This window comes from Stomoxys calcitrans, chromosome 5 (genome assembly GCF_963082655.1).
Source record: "Stomoxys calcitrans chromosome 5, idStoCalc2.1, whole genome shotgun sequence".
Lineage (NCBI taxonomy): Eukaryota > Metazoa > Arthropoda > Insecta > Diptera > Muscidae > Stomoxys > Stomoxys calcitrans.
Genome location: NC_081556.1, coordinates 161,316,365 through 161,337,502, shown reverse-complemented (window position 1 = coordinate 161,337,502; position 21,138 = coordinate 161,316,365). Strand labels below are relative to the sequence as shown.

The following is a 21,138-nucleotide window of genomic DNA, read 5'->3' as shown; positions in this document are numbered from 1 at the left end:
GCCAATCACAAAAAGTCTGCAAAAACGTAAAACCCCAAATTTAAACCAACTCCCTAAGCTATACATCTAGCCAAAGTTGACTGGTGTACATTTTTAGCACAATCCATGCAATCCACTATAAAGAATCAATCCTTTTTTTTTAATTATGGCCAAGAAGCAGTTTAATGACATTTTTTGGCCTTTGTGGTTCGGTTTTGTTTTCGCTCACTCTCTCTTTTTTCTATTTTCATTTTCGATAAATCCCTAATGTCGGCATGTGTAGATATAATCCGCAGTGAACCGACAACATTCGTTTGAATTCATTTCGGAAATGATGCAGTGGGAATCGTTGCTGATGGGCTATGGTTGGATTGCGATATTTCACTTTATGCGGAAATACATCGTTTTCAGAATTTCCATGTACGAGGCGAGGCATCTGCCGAGCACATGTCTGCAATCTCGTTTTTAATCAGCGTTAACATTCTATCGTTGGAACAATGGATTCCTTCTTTTAAGGACGTAATTGTCTGTCTGTCTGTCTGTCTGTCGATAACCGAAAATCAATAGAACAATTCATTTTGTGATTTCAGGTGTTGTATGCAGACCATAGCAGAGGAGAAGTGATGACAAAAAATCAAATTCCATGAGTTGATGTTAAAGGGAGATGCGCGCGAAACACGAAACATTTTCATGAACTTGCATTTATATTGATTTTCTTTTATTGCTGCAAGCTGTTTGCAAGACAGGACACAATTGTGTGAAGATTCTTTTTTCGTCTTTAGAGAATAAATATTGGAAAGTGGCAAAAATCAAAAATCTAAATTTTTTCTTTATCAGTTTTACATCTTAACTCTGCTCACATGAAGCCTTTTGTGATAAGTAATTCGGGAAAATCGGCTTAAATAAATAATCCGAGAATAGGGATATAGAGGGCGCGTATTACGGGTGGGTATTATGGGTATTGTCGAGTTTCCATTGACGCGAAACGGCTGGGTTGAAATCCTGGCGAGAAAACCCGTGGTGATAACCCCCTCTTATTGCTGGCGACATTTGTGGCATATTTACCTTAGGTTATCAGGCAAGATGTTCAGACTAGGCAATAAAATGTAGATCCTTTGTCATTGCGCTTAAGCTTGTATCGGACAGCACTCATTGTTATAAGAGAAGTATCCGTGGTGTTGCTTAATGCAATTTTGATAGGAAAATTTACATTGTAGGCCCCAATGTCAATGTCTCATGTCAAATTTTAGCCAAATGCAGTAAAATATTCGTGCGGCTCTACAGGTCACATAATGGAAAACTGTTTTAGGTACCTAACTGCGGCGCTAATTGTAAGGGTCTTATATCAAGTGTACATCAAGCACTGCGCTTCAGTCCAATCGAATAGGAATCGGGGCTTTGGGTAGCTCACAAAACAAATCGGGGATAATGTTTTAATGACATTCATATGCCATCGAATGTTGTCTTTCTGCATACATCAACAATCCAAACTAACAATAAGTATCAGTGCAAATTTTCTGTGACAAGTGTTTAAAGCAGTGATGGACACCTACACATTATTGCCCAGCCCCTGGGCGTATGTTCCTGTTTAGTGTATGGGTGTATTTACCCGCCGCTGTTGAAGTCCTCCGATATAATTTTGTTCATTTTAGCTGTCTGGTTCAGGGGGCGTATGATAAATGCGTAGATAAAATCTTTAAGTATTTGCATTACTCATACGCTTTGTTTACTTTGTAGTGTCATTTGAACTAAACTTGTCAGCGGATAAAGATATTTTATTCTCTATGTTCTATGTGCATGAGCAGACGACATGACTGCTCACATTCAATAGGGCTTAAGAAAAAGATTTGAAAAGTTTAGGTGGCATATATAGGCGGCAATGAGACTTTAATGATAACAGTCCCACATTTAAGAGTGGGAATTTGTCAATGATTTTTATGTTTACTGATATTTGGGTTAGCAGCTATTAAGACTCTTCAGAAGGGTTTTTTTTAGGTATATATATATTTTTCTTCTCGACTTAGTGGTGTCGCTCTGCGAAGTAAGCGCTGATGCAACTATGTGCGGATGCGAACTAAGCGTGCAGGCAACTGGATGCAGATGCAAGCCAAGTGCGGATGCGAACTAAGCGCGGATGCTACTGGGTGCGTATGCAACTAAGTGCGGATGCAGCCTAAGTGCGGATGAGAGCCAAACTTTCGGAGGTCCCTTATCATTGAGCTTTGTACAGTATCGGACAGCACTCGTTGATTTATGGGAAGTATCCCTTTTGCACCTTAATGAAATGTTCACAGTCAAATTTGCACTAATTTTTCTTGAATCAATTATTTGTAGGCTAGGTTAGGTTGAAAAGAGGGTGTGGATATTAATCTGGCCCATGGCACTTTAAGCCACTAATCGACTTGTTGTGCGCTCAAAATACTAAAAAGTAACCTCGAAAAAGAAAATCTCAGTTAGGAATTCCGTGCTACTTACAAAATCCTTCATTGTTTTCCATGCCACGGCCCTAAGTTGATTCATGTCTGGTACTGTGTCCCCACCTAGGTGCCAGTATCTGTTAGACGCGAAAGCCGGGCAAAGGAAATGCTATCACTTGCCGCACCGTTTTTACATAAGTGAGCTCGTTCTCCTATGTGTCCCTTTATGATATCAGTAATAGCCTCGTCTTCTCACTATTTAGATCCCCCCATAGGATTTCCACCGTCCTACCGACAACAGGGTTGCATGCGCATTCATCACCCACGCCCTTAACTCGTACTGCGTCGACCCGAAAGGCTTCGGGTTAACCAAGTTTATTGACGGCAGTCCTCTGGCTATCACCGTCAAATCGTCTGCCCTTTCATTCCCTCTTACTCCGTTATGGCCTGACACCAAAACGTTGCGAATTTCGCCATCCTTAGAGAAGGGATTAATCTCCTTCTAACACTGCAAGACTGTTCGTTACCTTACCGCCCTGCTTGTTATTGCCTTTATGGGCAGTTTACTGTCCGTAAATATGTTTACACTCGACGTCCTCGCGGTAACTCCACATAACCTCACCTATAGAACCGTATTATGGTCAGGCAGTCTAAAACAGATCTCAGTCCCTGGGTTCTCAATGTAGACCGCCAGGTCCACTCTGTCCTCTAGATTTGTTCAATCCATGTAACATGATCTTCCAGATGACAATACTAGTGTTCCTGCTGCCAGAGGCACACTCTTGGATTGACGGATACCTGAGATGAACCTTAGGGTTCGATCGGTAACCTCTTCCCTTTCTTCCGGGTTTCTTATCGTCGCCTCGATTATACCGCGATGGTATGAGATGCTCTCATCCTCAATCGCTCATTCGCTCTATTTATACTTTATGCCCAGAACTGAATTCGAGTTTTTGCCCTAACAACTGTTAAAACAGACTATAAAAAATGGTTTCGAAGAAAACACAGACGCATGCAGATTCTGGCACTGAGTTCTACGAACAACACATCAGCGACATGTCGCGGCTTCAATATAAATTTTGCCGCAATTGTGATCAATTACTCACGAATTGGGTCACAAGCAACTCTGTTTCAATGTAGTTGCTTTAGTTGTGTGCCGTTGCACAGTGGGAGAAAATCGAAGAAAAAACTGTTAAAAAAATATGCCTTGTGAGAACGGGTAGAGATATCTCATTGAAATTGAAACGGTTAGAGCAGAGGTGTTAGCGAGATCGTGTGCAAAATTTAGGGCATTATGTTGTTCGAGCGCCTTTTGGTAGGCCCCTAAAGTTGTTTACCTCAATATTTCGAAAAATTGTTCGGACTGCAAAATCTTAATTTGTGGTCCGATTTTCAGAGCATAATCCTGTGCTCAGATATCCCTATCAAAAAAAAATCCGCTCGAGATCCACTGGTTTCAAGGATATGCGAGTTTTCATTTTAATTTCGTGAAATTTTGGCCGAGATTGGCGTCGTATTTTGCAGTTAACGAATGTGGTTCGTTATGATCGTCATTCTTTATGCATGATTGACAAAATTTACACAATTGAAAAATTCTAAGAAAAAACCGAGTCGAGGTATCTTAGGTTAGGTTATGTTGAAAAGAGGGTGCAGATTTTAATCCGCCCCATGCCACTATGGACATATACCTAAGCCAGCAATCGGCTTGTTGTGCGCTCTCGAGATATTTTAGTACTTCAGATAAAAGTGTCCTTAAAAAATTTAAAAATAAATTCTGCCCGAGTTTTTTTACGAAAATCCCCCAAATACCTCTTTCGGGCAAAGATGATTTCAAATCGGAATTTTTTAGTAAATTAGCTGTGGAGGCTACAAATATTTTTAGGTGCAAAAATGTGCCTAAATTTGAAATGTAGAATTTCGACCAACATCCAGACTTGTTGTGGGAGTCATAGAGAAAATCATTGGGCAACATTTTGAGAAGATCCGTTGATAATAAAAAATATAATTCTGAACCGATTTCTATGAAAAATTAAGAGAAAGGTTAGTGCCAAATTTTTTGAGGATCGTTAAGCAAATGACCAAATTATTGGAGTATAAGTCGAAATCGGACGAAAATATAAATGAGAGCTATATCCAAATCTGAACCGATTCTAACCAAAACCGTCACACATACTAAAGAGAAAATTTTTAAGAAATACTTTGTCAAAGACTGACCATATTATTGCAACATTAGTTCAAGTCGGGCGAACATATATATGGGAGCTATATCCAAATCTAAACAGATTGTGATCCGCAAAATTGTGAGAAAATCGGTTCATAAATGCGCTTGCAAAGGTTCTAAAAGTGAAACGATACACATATATGAGAGCTATATATGAATCTTAAACAATTTCTATGAAATTTAACAGCAATGGCGGGACTCACAAGAGTTTTTTTTCGTGCAAAATTTCATTTCATTTCGATTTATTCCAATTTCAATAGGCTTCGCATTAGGGCCTTTTGTTTTTTTTTTGCAGTTTCTTTGCCTAGTGCTGAATATTAACCATCTATCTAATTTTAATCTCTAGTGTGCTTTAGGCACTTAAGCCCAACACACGTCGTGCAAAAAGTTTGCTGGGATGCACTTGGCACATGTTTAGTCATAAATAAGATATTGCTTTTACAACACTTTTGGCGTTATCTGCTCACCCAAGTCTTAAGGATGGATGGAGATTGGGGTGGAGGAGGGAAGCGGAAAGGAAACAATGTTCTTTGGGCTGGTGGGTAGGTAGGAAGGAGGTGATTTGATTGTTGTAGTATTATTATTGCCTCCATGCCTCCACACCGCCATGCCATCAGTCTATCAGTTCATCAATCTATGTACATTCTTTTGGATTCGTTTGTGCACACCGACATAAATAAGCTCATGCAACAGCTGGCCATGTAATCTTCGTTTATCGCTGAATTTACGCATCAACGATATTAATACATAATAAACCAAACTACAAATGAGCACACACACACACACACACACACATGCACACATGTGTGCACCTTCTTGTACACGTATGTGGTATGTAATTCCAAATTAATCGCTGTAATTAGTATTGACGTCAGTTATGAAGTCTTGCCGGACTAGACGCTTTTTTGTTGCGTTGACGGCAAAGGCAAAGACAAAGTCACGGAATGGGAAATGAAGTGTGTCTCTAATCCGAAGACAACGCCTGCTGCTATGCCTCCTTGTCGCATGGCAATCTGAGCAGCTGACATCAATCGTCCTAGCCGAACATTTTGACTTTTATGGCTGGAAATCATTTTTGGCAGCCAGCAAAATTGTTTTAGTTTTACATACAGCAAAAGTAGTAAAGAAAAAAAAATGATTTATTCCGTAAGTTGTGAATAATTTTTCGCTAAACAAAGAGTCCAGAGCAGACCGCCAGGGAGCAAATACACACACACACACACACATTCACACGGCCTGAGATAGAGCAATGAATTGCCGTTGACGAGTCGACGACTGTTTCCAATAAATCGTTGCAACCACAAAGCTGTCGTTGGGCAGCAACTCGATCGCACATTTCTATTGTCTTGGCCCCATAGACAGGCGGCCAAAGTGTAAACAAATGATCGGTGTTTATGCCGCCTTTTGAAACAAAAGTCGGACGGCAGTAGCCAGTGATTTGGTGCAGCAAAGCGATGAGGGGGCTACCAAGACGCTTCTTGCGTCGTCTTACTGGACAAAATGTTTATGAATAATTAAATTGTCCATTTAATGTCTACGGCGTGCTTTGTGGTAGACAGACCGACAGACGTATCGATAGTAAAAGCAACAAATTTGTAGCTTATACAGATATAGCATTTTGAAATCTAACGAAATGAAATTACACTCCTCGCAAATGGAGTAGGTACATACAGATTAAGATCGTGCTACACAGATGGATCAAAGCTAGAGGACACCGGGAGGATATGGGGTCTACCTTGAGAACCAAGGGACTGTGATATGTTGTAGACTGCCTGACCATAATACGCCTGTCCAAGAAAAGTTTAACATTCTGAGGACATTATTTGGATTGTATATTACACTGATCGGTCATCATGCCCGCTAAGGGGCTTCTGAGAAAGTGAAAGTCGTGTGTTTGCAACGACCGGCAGTTGCACAAAAGCCATTGCGCTTTATTGTGTACGCACCCAAGAACATAAACCCTTGGGCTTGGAAGTTTTGTGCAAATGTGTTGGGGTGTCCATCACTGCAAAAAAGGCTAAACAGAAATTCGCTTAAAACCTTTAACACATCTCTGAGGTATGACTTTTAAAAAGTTATGGCAGGCAAGAGCCCTTTCGCTTATATGCAAGCTATTTGCGAAACAAACAAATTTGTATAAGATGTCGTGCTTATAGCTTAACTCATTCGAAACTTAATGGGATGACTATTGTGGTCGAGTGCGTGGCACTGCTGCCAGCGGTACTGTATTGGATTGGGCAACACAGATGAATCAAAGCCAGAGGACAGAGTGGGGATCTGGGGTCTACCTTGAGAACGAAGGGAATGAGATCTGTTTTAAACTGCCTGAACGTAATACGGACCTGCAGGCGGAGATCCGGGCGATCACAGGCTGCGTGAGGTGGTGTACTGTTAACGAGAGGACGTCGAGTGTAAACAACTTTGCGGACAGTAAACTGGCCCTAAGGGCAATCACAAGCAGAACGGTAAGGTCACGAACAGTCTTGCAGTGTAGGAAGGAGATTAACACCTTCTCTGAGGATGGCACGATCCTCATCGTTTGGTTGCCGGGCCATAGCGGAGTAAGGGGGAATGATAAAGCAGTGAAGGACAAAGGACTGTGGTTAATAAACTTGGTTAACCCGAAGCCTTTCGGGTCGACGCAACCGTATTAAGGGCGTGGGCTTTGAACACACTGTGGAACAATGAAACAGTCGGTAGGACTACGAAAATCCTATAGGATTTTCCTATATTGTGATAAGATGAGGCTACTGCTGAAAGGAAGTAGGCAGGATGTCAGTATAGTTTTCGGCATTATAACAGGACACATAGGACTTATCACTTATGCAAATAATGTGGGGAAGATGATGAGACGTTAGAGCATTTCCTATGTCATTGCCCGCCTTTCGCGGCTAACAGACACCGGTACTTAGATTGGGACGCAATACCAGACATGAACCAACTAAAGGGCGTGGTATGGAAAACAAATAGGGAGTAAGTAGCAATGAATTCCTAACTTAAAATTTTCTTTTTCGAGGTTACTTTTTAGTTTTTAGAGCGCACAACAAGCCGATAACTGGCTTAGGTGTATATCCATAGTGCCATGGGGCGGATTAATATCCACTCTCTCTTTTCAATCTAACCTAATCGGTTTTTTGACAAACTGACGATTTCAAATTGTAGTTAATCTAGCGTTCGGTAGAGGGTTTAAGCCCCAATTTCTTAAAAAAGTTTTAAAAATGCACCCAAAATAATTATTCATTTGCCATAAATGAAATTTTCGACTAGTAAACTTTCTTTGTGAGAAACATTGGGACTTTGTTTACGATAAAATTACATCTTTTATGATAAAGTCATGCAAAAATTTGTGACGAATACAAAGTTTCCCCAAATATTACCATTGATTACTAATGAATAAAACACGTTATTAGGAATTCCATCTGGTTTTTCCTAATGTATTCATTACTAACAAGTAAAAGAGCGCTAAGTTTGGCCGGGCCGAATCTTATATACCTTCCACCATGAATCGTATTTGGCAATATCTTTGCCCGGTATCTCTTTAAAGTCAAACAAAGCATAATGGATAGAAACTGCTATGCTATTGGAGCTATATCAGGTTATGAACCGATTCGGGCCATACTTGGTTTGGATGCCGAAGGCCATAGTATATGCCATTGTCCAAAATTTCACAAAATTCAGAGAAGAACTGCGACTTCTGGGGACTCAAGAAGTTCATTGGGAAGATTGGTTAATGTGGGAGCTATATCAAGTTATAAACATACTTGGCACCACGTATGTTGGAGGTCATAGAGAAATTAACTGCGCCAAATTTCAGCCAAATCGTTCTTTCGCATCTTTTTATTAACACCACCATAGTTTGGGGGGAAAACTAATTTAGTCATTCTGTTAGCAACAGCTCGAAATATTGATCTGCAACCCTTTAAAGTGTATATATTCTTGAACGTCTTGACATTCTATGTCGATCTAGCCATGTCCGTCCGTCTGTCGAAATTACGATTGCGTTCGAACGAACTAAGATATCCTCATGAAATTTTTACGGTAAAGACCATCATAGCGCAGAGGTTAGAATATCCGCCTATGACGCTGAACACCTGGGTTCGAATCCTGACGAGAAATTCAGAAAAAATGTTCAGCGGCGGTTTATTTTCCCATCCTAATGGTGGCATCATTTGTGAGGTACTTTGCCATGTACAACTTCTCTCCAAAGTGGCCCTTCTTTTATAGCTTAAAAACTTGAATCGGACAGCACTCATTGATATGTGACAGGTCTGCCCTGTTCCTTAATGGAATGTACATGGATAAATTTGCATTGCGCACGTCATGTAGAACTGCAGTTCCAACATGGCCACTCGATGGCATTGGTTTTGCTTGATGTGGAAAAAGCTTTCGACAATTTCTTATTAAAATTATATAGTCGTTTGTGACAAATCGCCCAGTCTGCGTCAATATGGATAAAAGCTCTTACTGTCACAGTTATGTACCGGCTGATGTTTCCCAGGAATCGGTGTTGGTGATTTTCCGCAAAAATCTGAATGTGATAAATATAGGATTTTTTTTTTGATTCAGCTTTGTAATGTTCGGGGTTATATGCCAGGAGTATGTATTATGGATAGACTACTATCTTCGTTGAAAAAGTTTATTGAATATTCATCAAAATATTAAATTATTTTGTTCTGCCAATGAAAATAAATAAGTAAAAAATCTGTTTACTTCAGATCCAATTATATCTGCCATCAGAAATATTTGTAACAAGGCTTTTTTTTGCTATAAACAAAAATTTTTGGTGAAGTTCCTAAAGGTTTTGTTGTTGTTGTTGTAGCAGTTTGTTGTGTTTTATCTCTCAAATTTCAGCGAAATTGGGTAATAAATAAAGCTTTTATGGGCTTCAGACCCTTCATCTGGAGATCGGTCTATATGGCAACTATATCTAAATATAGTCCGATATGAACCATACTCGGGTCAGTTGTCGGGAAGCCTTAAACGACTCACTGTTTCAAATTTCGATAAAAAAATAAAGCATTTATGGGCATTAGACCCTTTATTTTCAGATCGGTCTATATAGCAGCTGTATCCAAATATGGTCCGATTTGGCCCATTTAAGAACTTAACCAGCATGCAACAAAAATACGCACCTGTGCCAAATTTCAGCTCAATATCTCAATTTTTGAAGGCTGTAGAGTAATTACAACAGACGGACGGACAGACACACGGACATCTTTAAATCGTCTTAGAATTTTACGACGATCCGAAGTATATATACTTTGTAGGGTCGGAAATTCATATTTCGATGTGTTGCAAACGGAATGACTAAATGAATACGGTCACTATCCTACGGTGGTGGGTTTAAAAACAGGCATATTCACGACTAATGTTCAACAATTGAGGGACATTTTTCAAAGTTACTATAAAATTAGTACTTCCCCAATAAAACAAGATTTGCTTGTCGCAAACGTTTTATTTTTTTCGTATAGATTTTCCATAGCAAAAATCCAATCACAAAAAATTGACACGGATACAAGCAAATTTCAACTTGGCTGAATTCCTGCGAGCGAGTTCTTCTACCAGTGACAACAATTTTTTTTAAAAAATAAAAATTCTTTCTTACATAATACCTTGGATATGAAATCAAACTTTTCGATGGATAAGCAATGCTAAAAAAAAATTCTAATCTTTTCGTTGAATTTCAAACCATGATTTGATATGAATTCTTTTAATCATTTTAGTCGTAAACTCTTATCTGGGTATTGTCTCGGGTATTGTTTTGCTTGTCAATTAAATTTTAAATGTCGCTTTAATGTCATTCATATGAGTTTACTTTACGAAAGCAATGTATTGGGTTGCCCAAAAAGTAATTGCGGATTTTTTAAAAGAAAGTAAATGCATTTGAATGAACTTTAGTCAAATATACTTTTTTTACACTTTTTTTCTAAAGCAAGCTAAAAGTAACAGCTGATAACTGACAGAAGAAAGAATGCAATTACAGAGTCACAAGCTGTGAAAAAATTTGTCAACGCCGACTATACAAAAAATCCGCAATTACTTTTTGGCAACCCAATATTTGGTTTCAGCCCAGCTGAAATTAACGGCTACGGCAATTTCCACCATAAGTAGGAGGTACATTAACATCGTCTTTCCAATGCGAACACCTTCGGCACGTTCGAAGTAACGCGTTCTTACTTGTTTCGTATTGCATTTCTTTGCTACTGATAACGATTTTATATAATTTTTGGAATTTTTTGTTATATAACGAGATTTGTTTTCGCATTTCACAATTCAAACAGTCTCTGCTTCGAAATGATCAACCGCAAAATGGCTGAGGGCTTTCTATTTTTAAGTATTTTAATATTATTTTGTATATTATTCTATTTAGAGAATTAGTTTGTGGCTGTGTGTTTTTCAAGTGAGTTTGCAAGCAAAGAATAACAAGTTTCAGTGTGAATGATGTTCCCTTAAGCCGCAAGGGTGACTTAAATCGCAGCACAACGCAAGCATACAAAATGTACAAACATGCGTAGTCCTAAGGCAAAAATGGATATGTACACAAAACTTATTTGCACTTTTCTGATCCGGTTGGTTTTTTATCGCAATGAAAGTGTATGAGACCGGATTTTTCGTCAACTGCCCACCATGTATTTGTGTTTTGTATCGATTGAGAAATCCAAAACACTTAAGGGCAAGTTCGTTGCTTCAATCGTCATATCAGGCTCTGAGTAAGCACAACTGCAAAAATGCATATTTGAAAACATTCTACTTTGAAAATTTTGAACGCCCGCACTTTAAAACTCATTTTTTTTTACTTGGCCTTGGCGAGAAATGGAGATTGTGATTGACATTTGCGTTTCGCTTTTGTGACAGTAGCGGCAGCATTCTGAGACTGTCTACAAACAGTGGTAACGAATTAAATATCTCACCGAAAGACCGGCCCCCTATCGTTGATTGTGTGGTCTAAATTCAAATGCGTGAGACGCCGGCTTGCCTGAGATGCACGCACATGTAAGTATGCATGTACTTAGTTTGTATGTATGTGCATGCGAAGCGTACGCACGTTGTACCTACGTGAGTTGAATTACAAACAAAATATGGACAATTGTTTTTCTTGTTGTTTCTTTTTTTTCACAAACCAACTGTGCGAGTAGAGGAGTTAATGCGCGTTTGAATCACTTGCAACTGTTTGATCGCCTCTTGCAAGGGCGATCGTGTTTTATCGAAAAGATTCAATTTCCCCCGATAGGGTTAACGATCGCATTTGTTTATGCATTTTCAGCTGATTGCCTTCTTGTTTTGCATTTGCAAACGCCACAGATGCCGCCGCACCACTAAAGGTTTAAAAAAAATGTGATTTGCAGTCGCTGCCACCGCCACCGTTGCTGTCGCAGCTGCACGCGGTGAATAGCATGACATACACAGATGACCATAAATTGTGTGGAGTGATACAGTGGTGCAAACGGCTTGCTTGAGATATTAACTTTGGGTCAATGGCCTGTCATAAAACATTCTTACAATGCAAAGATATCTGTCAATGGGGGGCTGGGGAGATGAAATTCCTATGCCCACCTTGGCACTTGAGGATATGAGTTGATTCAAACTCTTTTACTGCTTCTAAGAAGCGATGGTCGGAGGCTTCGTTTTATGACTTATGAATTTTTGTGAATTGGAGATGTGCACGTGAGTGATTTTATATTCAAGCTCACGCACGATTATGAGAAAAAAAAAATAACTTACGCACGTTTAGGCACGTCTTTTTTTGTCGTCTCAAGTTGACGCATGCTCACGAGACAAACATTTTACTCTAACGACTCAAAAACACTCACGAGAGAATGACGACTCACTACATTAATCACCATAGCGCAGAGGTTAGCATGTCCGCCTTTGAAGCTGAACGCCTGGGTCCGAACTACCGCATACGTGATCGAGTGAACTTTCGTACGACTCACGAGACACTCACGACTCTCTACATTAATCACCATAGCGCAGAGGTTAGCATGTCCGCCTTTGACGCTGAACGCCTGGGGCCGAATTACCGCATACGTGATCGAGTGTGCTTTCGTATCGAATGTAATTTCATCTCTTATTTAATGGATTTTCAGCGGTGATTTTCCCTTCTTCATGCTGGCAACATTTGTGAGGTCATGTAAAACTTCTCTCCAAAGAGGTGTCGCACTGTGGCAAAAAGGAGGCCCCTTATCATTGAGCTTACAACTTGAATCGGACTGCACTCATTGATATGTGAGAAGTTTGCACCTGTTCCTTACTGGAATATTCATGAGCAAAATTTGCAATTTGCAATAGTGGCGACATTTGTGAGGCACAGTGTTGTCAGATAAGGGGAAATTTCCCCTATTTTTTCTCTATTTTTTCCCTATTTTTTCTCATTTGAGGTACGGGGATTTTGATGGGGAAAAAGGTTTAAATTGGGTTTTTTTCTAGGGGAAATTCCACTATGAGGCATAAACCTTAGTCCATCGTACTATAGCTGAAAAGGTTTCGGACAATTTAAGGTCGCCTAAGGTCACGGCATCCAAAATACTAAGATAACTTTTTATACCCATTACCTTCGGAGGGGGTATATTTATTGCGTTCGAAACACCTCGAAATATTGATGTGGTGTATATATTATTGATGGTCTTGACATTCTTAGTCGATCTAATCATTTCCATCCCTCCGTCCGTCTGTTGAAACCTTGATAGTGGTCGAACGAATTTAGCTATCCCTTGAAATTCTGGACCACTTGCAAATGGGCCATATCGGTTCCGATTTCGGTAAAGCTCCCATATTTTGACTTGATTTCTAAACCCCTAGAAACTGCAACTTATATCTGATTGGGCTGAAATGCACGTAGTGTTCTGTTAAGATTTCTAACAATCATGCAGTATTGTCCAAATCGGTTTATAACCTGATGTAATAGCTCCCATATAAACCGAATAAAACTATCTCCCGATAGACCGCAATTGTTATCTGCTAAAATTTTCCACGTAGTGTTTTTTTATTACCTACAATGACAAAATTAAAAATGGTTGTGGGCAAAAACTTAATTTTTTATAATATAATCAGTATATGTTTTTCTTTAGGGGATTTTCTTAGGGGAAAAGCATTTTATTTGGGATTTTTTGGGGAAATTAGTTTGGAATTTTGGGGATCTGTTTCAAAAAAATCTGGCAACCATGGTGAGGTACTTTACCATGCAAATTCAAATCCTTCCTAAATAGATGTCGCTCTGCGGCACACCGTTCAGACTCAGCATAAAAAAGGAGGCTCCGTATCATTGAGTTTAAACTTGAATCGGGCAGCACTCATTAATATGTGAGAATTTGCCCCTGTTTTTTAGTGGAATGTTCATTGGCAAATTTGCATTTACTACATTAATCATGACTCACGAGAAAAATCACGACTCACGATTGAAAAAATATTTTTCCACGGAGCGAATATTAGTTTTATTCTACGCTTCTCAAATCATACGGTATTTTAACTTACAAATATAAATGTATGAAATGTATCAATCCTGCATAATCACTTATTTGCTCTTTTAATTTTATGCATCTGTAGTCAGAAATTGTTTTTACTTCTTCCATACTTTTTTAATAGTGGCAGTATGTCTGAATTTGTTTCTCATAAAATGTATTTCTCATTTTAACCGTTATCCTGTTTTTGAGAGTGTCTCGTGAGCATCTCATGAGTGTCATGGAAGTCGTGATTGCTCGTGAATTGTGATAAGAGTCGTGATTACGATTTCACCGACTCACGTATAAGAATTTTAATTCAATCACGACCACAGTCAATTATGTGATTGAATTTTGATCTCACTCACGAATTAGTGACTCATGGGTGATTCATGCGTGACAAGACGAGACGAGACTCACGTGCACACCTCTATTGTAAATATTACCACACCTGCTCTAAGAATAATTCATGATTGAACATTTCTTTCGTCGTCAAAGCTTTTAACTAACATTTTTATATCCATCCTATAAATTGCCCCAGAGATGGGCATGTTACATTTGTATGGTTGTTTGTCGTTTGATAGGCCATGTGGAATGTAGGCATAAAAATTGAGATGCTTGAGCGAAGCTGAATGAACTATAAGAAAGGAAACATTGAAATGCAATCAACTAAAAATGAGAACAGTAGGGAAATATGATAGGTTCGGCGGTGATGAACTTTGTATACCTAACACCAATACATGTTTAGTTTAGTGACATAAAGCGAAGTTAGCCAATCCAAATTACAGCGATATCTGTGATGCAGTCTTATTATAGAGTAGTCAGGGATTAAAGATAGGTATTTCAAAAGCAAAGAGGGACTACCGTGTCATATAGGAAAGCATGTACCAGTGTTACCGTTGTGCGACTAAAGTCTGATATTCCGACACTTTTGGAGGTGATTGACTTTTGTGCGAAAACTCTAAATTTACACTAATTTACTACTTTTTGCCAAATTGTGCGACTTTTTCTACAATTTATGAGTAGTACTTAAGTTTAGCCAGGCAATGACGCACAGTATTGCCAAATCGAAAAATCTTGGAAATAATTCTAGAACTCTTAAACGGAAAGAGATTTATATAGGAACTTAACGTTGTTTATGTTGAGGTGTTACCATTATTCTACGACTTTTCAAACTACGACTTTTCAAACAATTGGTGCAGATTGCTTCTTTATACTAAAAGTAATTCGCTTCATAACCTAAAATTTCCGGAAAAATCAATATTTTGCATTTTTCTCCAAAAAATGTTACATCATCATTTCCTTAACAACTCTTTGATTCTTCCAGAAAGTGTTGTTTTATTTTATATAACATAAAGAGATCTAAATGCGGTTAATGCTGTGCCAATCCAGTTTATATAGCCCAATTTATATGAATTTACAGTGCACGCATTAGCTTTCACTCATAGAAGCTCATGTGAAAAAATAATTTTTACCAAATTGGGTTTGATGAAAAATAAATTGACAGATAGATAAAAGTAGTTCTTTAAGAGCAAACAGTGCTTTAAATGCTTGAAACAATGACTTTAAGAACCTTCGTTTATTAAAATCATAAAACAAAAAAGTGAGACTATTTTTTGGGAAAACGACTTTTTGATGCGGCCTTTTTCCGAAGAAACGTCTTTTTGTGCGACTATTTCAAAATTCTCAGCGGTAACGCTGGCATGTACGAAACTTTTAGGTCTTCTTGGAGATATCGTTCTGTGGCTCGATGTACAACGGTAACGCTGGTAATGTACGAAACTTTTAGGTCCTCTAGGAGATATCGTTCTGTGGCTCGATGTACAACGGGATGAGATAGAAAAATAATGTAAATGTTTTCATTATTTTCCGACAGTTTTGCTGTTGTATAGTACTCGAAAATGTCCGACTTTCAAATATTTTGGTTTTGAAATTTTTGACCAGTGCCAGTTTCTTTTGCAAAGCATTTGTTGCTAGATTTTCTATCTAAATTTGATTTTATTAAGTTCCAACATTTCTAAAAGTGTGAAAACGTGAATTGAAAACTCTCTTAGACATTTACTATTGGATCGAGTTTTTTACACTCAAAGAATAGCATAATCGTATGTAGCTGGATGTTAATTTATGAGAAATTCAGTTATTAGCTTTCAACTTGAGGTTTGTCAATGGGAAAAATTAAAAAGTCATTAGCCAGCAACTTATTGGCATGGCTTCTATTTAAATTAGTACAACCAACTAGCCAGACCATTATGAAATTCTCTAGGGTATGTTCGAAATGGCAAGGCGTGTTGTTGAAATAATTTTCATCAATTAAGTTATTTGTATGAAATTTTGCCCGCCATTAATTTTTTCAAATCAAATAAAAATAGCCGAAATAGTTTTGGCAACATTCCTAAAAACAAAAAATAAATAATGGACGTCACTTATAATAAAACATGTTATATTTTTATGCCTCCTCCTCCTCCGCCTCCTCCTCCTCCGCCTCCTCCTCCTCCGCCTCCTCCTCCTTTGTCATTATGCTTGGTTCAGCTAATATTTTGTACAAGTTATTTTGTTTTTTTGGCTCTTCATTTCACTACGCTGGTATTTGGTCAGGCATTCTGGATGGTTGAGTGATTTTTAGTTTATTTCCCTAGTTTCTCAAACTTTTTTGTTTTGTCCCATATTTTTTTTTTTGTTATAGAAAAGAAAGCTATTCGAACTTAAATGGGTATCGAATTATACCCAAATTGTTACTGACTTCGTACTGATGTACGTTTATAATACCTACCGATTTCTTTTCTTAGGTCAACTTTAGTGAAATTCTATGTAAAATGATTCTTCAATTGAAAAAGTTGTCTTTAAGTGAAGAAGAAGGACAATATGCCAAGACTAAAGAAACTCGACAAAATTAAACCAAAATGAATTCTTCAGTTTATTTTCTCTTTCGAGTCGGGCTTAATAATCGAAGTATTTTTTTGCCATACAAAAGGAAAACCAAGGTATATAACACACCAATCACAGTGTGATGCGTTTTGATCGTTGGCATAGATCTCATAAAAAAGCTGTTTCTTTCCCATGCATATGGTTTGTAGTAGTATGGTACTGCTGAATGTTCTTCCAGTAATAAATATACCACAAAGGCACGGCATTAAACTAAGAACTAAGCATTTTTGGATAAACTTTTGCAAACCTGCTTTCCTCTAATCGTTCCTTTTTATAAAGGGAAGTGACTTCTAGAATTATTTTTCTTACTGCCAACCCCTCGACTGACACTTAATCTTATTGCATGAGAGCAAATAAACTTTGAGAGAGAGAGATTGCAAGTCGATTCTCCACAACAGAAGCAAACACTTCAACTACTCATTACTTTCTCCATATTTGAAATTTAAACGGAATACATTCCACAACATCTTTTGAAGAAGTTAATGTGGAAGGGGGTTATCAAAATATGGAAATGAAAAACTTAAATCAGAACGAGAAATGGAGGCACTTTTTGTAGCATCAGCTTGTTAAAGAATGTTAAACTTTTTGCTGGGTTGTCTCTGGAACTGCAGTAGCTTCCATGATGTATAGACTTCTTGGGTGCAACTTTTGGAAGTTGTGTAGATGGATTTGCCGCTAAGACGTCAGCAACCGTTTTATGCTACCATTGGTTCGAGTCAATCCTGGTCAGGCTCATTAATTAGGATCATATGTTTTCCATATGATCAATCATCTGATTTACCATATGATTTCATTTGTTGTTTATTTTTAAGGATTAGTTTGTAAGAATAGACTAAGTACCTTTGGATGAATTAAGTATGAAAAGATGATGAAATAAAAATAAAAATTAGAAGTGAAACAGAGCCTAAAAAGGCTTCTACACGCAAGAACATAATTTGTTAGACATAAAGGAAATTTTCGCCAAGTAAACTTCTTTTGCGAAAAACGTCGGACGTTGTTTACGATATTGTTTTGTATTTTGATCTGTAATCGTTATGCTGTAATCGTTGTGCTATAAATAAAACACAAAGTGGTTGTTGTTTTCGCACATTTAAATACCTACTTTGTGATGGATATTTCTTTAACGCGTAAATGTTATTAAACAATGGATTTGCCTTAGAAATTCTTGTTGTGCTTTCATGTACCTGTCAACCATTTGTGTATTGTTGTAATGATTTTTGTCATTGAACATACCAGCATTTTTGTATCAAAACTTCAAAAATTGTCGCTTTCCGAGCTTACCAACCGCACTCGTCCGAGCTGCTCAATATACTGACTACTCTTTCTCAGTCAAAACAACAAAGGAAAAAATGTTTTGTGTGAGATTATGTCTATACCAGTGACGAGCACACACTTACAATTATTTGCATGCCTATGCTTGGGATTATTTTCTTATATACATACAAAGTAATGTGCAATAGAGTGAGTATTTTTGCCAACCACTGGTCTGTAACGCCCAATATGCTAATAGGAGAGACACAAGAGAATAATTATTGGTCCAGAACACGAATAATCGTTTGCGGCTAATGAAACACTTTTGGAAGTAAAGAGTTTTTGGTTTTACAACAAAAGGAAGGTCCGAAACTTTTAAAGGTTTTACAATAAACAAAGTTAATTACGTCCAATAATACTACGTTTATTGCTAATGTTTTATATGTTGAAGCGAAACGTTACACAGTTACATGAATTCGCTCGGAGGGTTTAGGGTCATTTAAGTTTGGATGTTAGATGTACTCCATTCTTAAAAGACTTTATTTGAGCCCCATATTCTCATGATGTCCGTTAAAGGGTAGTTTTAGGGGGTGAGGTCCCCCAGACACTTGGCCATGAAAACAATATCAGGATCGCAGTCTTCTCTTAAATACCATTTATTTAAACCCCATATTGCCTTTAGTTTATGGGGAGTTTATGGGGCGCCCCTCAAACACTTGTCCCCAAAATTGGTTATCAAATTTGTTTTCTTATCTCAAATACCTTTTAATTGAGTCATATATTGCCATGGTCGGTAAATTTGTACTCTTTGGGGAGTGTTTTGGGGAAGGGACGGTGCGCTAACTACGTGGTCCTACATTTGCATATCAAATTCGTATTATAATCCCAAATAACTTTATTTCAGCCCAATTTTACGATGGTCAGGAAATAATTGCTGTTTGTGGGGTGTTTTGGGGAAAAAATTGGTCCCTAAAGTGGGTATTAGTTTCGTGCTTTACTCCCCAATACCTTTCATTTGTGTCCCATATTGATATGGTGGGTAAATATGTCAGATTTAGGGGTGTATTGGGAAGTGAGGTTGTCCCCCAAACACTTAGCGCTGAAAATATATCAGCATCGTGCTCTACTCTCAAATATCACTTATTTGAACCCCATATTGCCATTGGTCTCAAAATTGGTTATCAAACCGCTTATTGCAAAAGTCAGCAAATTTGTCCGGTTTGGGCTATGGGCCTTAAAAACTATCTCAATCTCTTTGAGACCCAAATTGTCATGGTGAGCAAATACGTCTTATTTGGGGGTTGCTATGAAGGTTGGATGTCCCCTAAACAGTTGGTCCCGTATGTTGATATTAGATTCGTGGTCTACTCCCAAATACCTTTCATTTGAGCTCCATATAGTTCCCAAACATGACCGGATTCGGGGGTGTTTTCGGGGATGGGGCGCCCACTTAGTGAGTTTGGAAATTATATGTCAGATTCGTGTTCTACTCTACAATACCTCTTATTTGAGCCCCATATTGCAATGGTCAGCAAATACGTCCTATTTGGGTGATGTTCTGGGGTGGGGTGCTTTACTCCCAAAGCTCTTTCATTTGAGTCCCATATTGCTATGGTCGCAAATTTTTCCTTTTTCGGAGTGCTTTTGGGGAGGGGCGGCTCCCCTTTAATTTCAAAATAGATTGTGTATACCGAAAATGATGCCATATTAAATTTAATGTTGCCACATAATTTGCACTTAAATTTTTACCAATTAAAAGCAGATTTTAGTTGGTAATTCCGAGTTAGTTTGGTTTTTTTTCGATGTTACGATACACGATTGTATTAAAAGCCTTCCATTTTCGAACAACTCCATAATGATTTTGTATTATGATCTGCTGTACTTGTTATGCTATAACAAGTAAATAATGCTTATGGGGTTGTTGTTTTCACACATTTAAGGAGACACTTAAAAATTATCACTTTTCGAGTTACCATCCGCACTTGGTCGACCTGTTCAACATACTGACTGCTCTTTGCTCAGTCAAAAAAAAAAAAAAGCTTAGGAAAAAAATGTTGTGCGTGAGAATGTGTCTATTCCAGTTGTGAGCACACAATTGCTATAACGTGCAAGTCCATGGGCTTGCTTGGGATTATTTTCTTGTGTACGTACACACTAATGTGCAATAGCAGGAAACCCCCAGCCATTGTAAAACCCGTGATTGAACGAAAAAAACTGTACGGTCGACAAGCGTTGCTTGACCAAAATTGAGCCCGATATGAGATAATGCATATTTGAGAAGAGCCCATAGCATTAGAGAATATTTTTTTTTCAATTTTGGTGACCACACTTCTCTGTTTCTCACTTGTTTTGCGCTTTAGGCCATCTAACAAAAGAAAATCGAAATTTTGGCATTAACACAATTACCTCGTGTTTCACTGTGCTACTGATATACGACTCATAGTTGTGGTTTAAGCGTTGTTAACGATTTAAGTTTGCGGTAATTTGCTAATGCCGTCCTATTTGGAATGCTGACTAACCTAGAAATATAGAAAAATATTTCTAATGCCACCTTCGGATGGAGATTTCATTCGAACCGAGCTAAGAGCAAACAAACAGGCCTCTCGTCATCATTAGAAGCCAGGAAATGCTTCTGAATTCCCTTATCGCCATTCTGGCCGTCCGTCCATCTGTCAGTGCGTTCAATTGTCTGTCCGTAAAGTGAATGAATGTTAAAAAATTGTGCTGCTCCACTGGGTGGGCTGTTCCCCCGGGTGGGCTATTAACGGCCACTTAGTCCCATATGTCATGTCACTACGAATCAATGTCAGTGTTTGTGTATTTGTGTAAATTGCTACTTAAATGTTATAATTTAATAAATTATAGTTGTTGTCGCCACTCTTCTCTCTTTGGCTCGGCATGAGGCTCG

The 21,138-nt window shown here is 38.2% G+C and overlaps 1 protein-coding gene across 3 annotated transcripts in view; it reads right to left on the bottom strand.

Moving 5' to 3' along the window:
- The window catches only part of LOC106084573 (potassium voltage-gated channel subfamily KQT member 1), a 117,996-nt gene that overhangs the window by 64,363 nt on the left and 32,495 nt on the right, over positions 1–21,138 (bottom strand). The window contains exon 1 of one of the 3 annotated variants that reach the window (XM_059370032.1): positions 11,674–11,761. The exons of the other annotated variants lie outside the window; for them this stretch is intronic. The gene's annotated coding sequence lies outside the window, so the exon portion shown is untranslated. Of the gene's footprint in view, positions 1–11,673; positions 11,762–21,138 lie in introns of those variants that run through there. 3 annotated transcript variants of the gene reach the window in all.